Source organism: Tupaia chinensis, unplaced genomic scaffold (assembly GCF_000334495.1).
Source record: "Tupaia chinensis unplaced genomic scaffold, TupChi_1.0 Scaffold000197_1, whole genome shotgun sequence".
Taxonomy (NCBI): Eukaryota; Metazoa; Chordata; class Mammalia; order Scandentia; family Tupaiidae; genus Tupaia; species Tupaia belangeri.
Window position 1 is genome coordinate 7,010,109 of NW_006159672.1, and position 3,605 is coordinate 7,013,713.

Genomic DNA, 3,605 nt, shown 5'->3' on the forward strand with positions numbered 1-3,605 from the left:
GGATGGAAACCAAATCATTTTCCTTTTAAGAAGTTGCCAGCATAAGAGGGCATGCTAAATGATAACAAGATTATGCCAAGTTATCCAGCAATCACTTTCTCCATCACAATGTTCCATGGGAGACTGACTGCTCAGGTCCGGAAATGGCACTGTGTTGTAGGACATGCCATTGAAACTTCACCTCTAAGCCTCCCATGGCAGCAGCATGTCCTCCCCCAGGCTGGTTATGAAAGTGCAGCCGCCTCCCAGGCAGGGACCAGGAGCAGCCTGGAGGTTGCATCCCTAGGTCAGACGTTTTGGAAAGAGCCATGTCCGTTTCAGTGGTGGAGGTCACACTACCCATAGGTGGCCTGAGGCAGGCTCCATCCAGAGAAGGCCACCAAAGTGGCTACTGTGGGCCCTGATGCCACATAAAGTCTCTGCCAGAACCTTGTACTTCTAAGGGTGCTGTGGGCTGTGTTGGGGAGGAAGGGGTGGGCCTACAGGCACAACTAGGCATTGACACTGACAGCCCGGGCAAGGCAGTGATGGCCCTTATGGTAGAACTCTGGGGACACTGGGCTGTAGGTGGGATTCTGGCCCCAGCTGAAGTTGGCAGGGGCTATGCTAGTTCCCTTTGTCTTCCACCCACTGCCTGGGCCCTCAAAGCACCAAACCTGACACCAGGAATCCAGAAGACATCCTGTCTCAGGGTCACCACTGATGTTGGTCCCCACTGGTCCTGGACAGAGAGAGCCCCATGGTCCCTGCTCTAGGGTCTGAACTCTGTAAATGGAATTGTAGCAACCACCAGTCTACAAGATGCAGACAGAAGTCCTGCTTTGCAGTTTCTCCTCTGCTGGTCCAGGTGGGCTGATGGGGACTGAGATGGTGCCAACCACATGTGTCATTTAAGCCAGGAAGGAATAAAGCAAAGGAAGCACTGGGAGAGGCAACAGCTTTTTCCATAGATTTTCTTTTTCCTTGAGGTGGAGTTTTTTTGTTTTTTTGTTTTTTTTTTTTTTTTTTTGCTATTGGGTTTTTTTTTTTTTTTTTTTTGGCTATAGGGTAGTATGTGCACTTGCTGGAGAGACAGAAAGCAAGAAATAAGCCCCCGAGGGGGATGGCCACGGTGCAATCCCTTCTCCTCCATTCTCCTCTCAGGATTTTGGGTACACATGCATGCACAAGCACCAGGTGTGAGTTTTAAGCCACCCAGTCCAGGACTCGAACCACAGTCAACTACGTGGGAGTTCAGTGACGTAGCTGCTATGCCATCTTCTAGTCCCTCCACAGATTTTCTTCAAAATGCAAAACTGGTCAGAGCTGATGTTGTACCACAGGAAAACAAAGCTATTCCTGCTCAGTCCTGGGTCTGGGTGCCTTGATGTTCATGCATAGAGAAACCCCATTGAGTTGACATCTGAGCTACTCCAAGTCAGAGACTGCTACAGATCAGCCTGGCTGGTGGTGTCACCCTGAGGGGTTGGCAGATGCCAAGCCAGGACATGAGTCCACGGGTCCTGCCCCAGAATAGAAAGAAGGCTTTGGGGATCATCATGGGTCAGCCTTTAGCTGATCCTGGGATCCAGCATTTGGAAAGGACACAGCCTCTCTACCTCTGAGCTGAATTCACTGGGTCATCATATAAATGATGGATGTGCATGGTCAATGACTGTCTGCCGAGTGCTATTTCAGTGGGGACTGCAATGTACTGTCTTTCTGGTGGATCCTGTGTAGGAAAAGCAGGAAATATCCTATTCTGACCTGCCTGATCCATCCTTCCTTCCTTGGGCAATACTCATACAGCCCGGGTATCTCCAAGCTCCCGCCTGTCCACCACCTCCTGGATCTCTGCAGCAAGGGGCTGTAACCACATTCCAGGGCCCTTGCTCCACAGCCTGCCAGCCACCCACAGCTTCCTTTTATCCAGTCTGCTATCGATTCCATCAACCCATGTCTTCTACACTAAGAAGTCTTCTCATCTTCTAGCTCCCCCAGGGCCCAGTGTCCTGAAGACCAGTGTCCACTAGCAGGTGGCAGGAGAAAGAAAGGAGCCAGGAGAGCCCTGCAGCAAGGCCAAGGTTGGCCAACCTCTATGGAGCCTCAGGACACTCTGGGCCATGTGTTCCTGTACAGGCACATCGAGGAAAAGTAACCCTTTTACTAGCCTCTTGTGCCAGCACACCCAGCAAGCATGGCATTATGGGATGAGGACACCCTCCAGGCTGCACCGAGACCATCCATCTGCCAACAGGAACATGCACTGTGCTATATAAGCTGCATGTGAGTCACAGGGGGCCTGGGTGGAGCAGTGTCCAGTTTTCACGGCTCTCACTTGGGACCATTGGTCACACCTGAGCCAGATGGATTCTGTCCCAGCTAGCCTGGGTTTGTCCATTTATGGAAAACTGGGCCACCAGCTGGTGTTGGCAGGCATGTGTATGAGTCCTAGGGTACAGTCTGACACTTGCTGCCAACACAGGTCCTCAGTGATTCTCATGTCCTGCTCTGGGACCAGATCAAAAGCATAGTCTGGGGGATACCATGTCATTGAGAACCAGTGTGATGCTCACATCACCACCCCCTTGGGGCATGTGAGGAAAGCATCCTGGGTTCGTAGGAGTCCACTTGGCCTACAATTCTGGCTGTCTTAGGGGCTTCACCAATGACCAATTCCTCATCTAACATAGAACAACATGGAACAACATGGGGCATCGCTTCACCAATGACCAATTCCTCATCTAACATGGGGCATGATGGAGCAGCCTGGAACAGTGTGGGGCACTTTCTTCTCATGATGTGGGACTGCTGAGCTGGCCCTCCCTCAGCCCTGATTTTGGCCTCTACTTTAAAAACCCCAGCTTGGATTCACCAAGCAAGGCCAGGACCTCCTTGGAAATGCCAAGAGCCTAGCTGCAATGCATATTCTGGGTCCAAACTCAGTCTGCAGAACCAGTCACCCAGGAGGGACCCCAGGAAACTGCATGATCAATAGCTCACCTTCTGGAACCCCTAAACTTTGGAGGCTCTTTCCTGGTTTGATGTTGAGGTCATCTGACTGCCTTCTTCAGACCATTTGAAGCAGGTAGAGTCAGAGTAGAGGAGTGCTATCTGGGCCTTGGTCCTGGTCCCAGCTGTGACCCCATGATCCCACATGGGGCCCAACTGTGACCCCCTGACCCCACACAGGACCAAGCCATAAATCCCATGGCCCCACCTGGGGCCTACCCATGACCCTCTGATAGGCAGGTGGGATACTGGATGGGCAGGCGGGCTCTCAGCCCAAGATATCTCTCCTTGGCATGGCTGGCACTTCCTTGGGTTGTGGAAGTGGGTGTGCATCTCTCGCTTCCTGCTAAGTCTCAGTATGTTCCTGCTTAGGGGGACTCTTCTGACTTTGAACCTGCTTGTTGCCATTGTTAGAGGCAGGAGAACATGTCCTGAGTGGGATGCTGAGCTATGTGACAGTCAGTGAGATTGACAACACTAGAGGTTAGGGATATGTGATTAGCAAACCTACAGGGAGGCTGCTGGGCTCCTTTAGGTGTGACAGAAACTTTAGAAAAGCCCTGGTCAGTTCTTAGCTTCCTTTGCTGGGAAGATCCACGGCAATGACAAAGCTG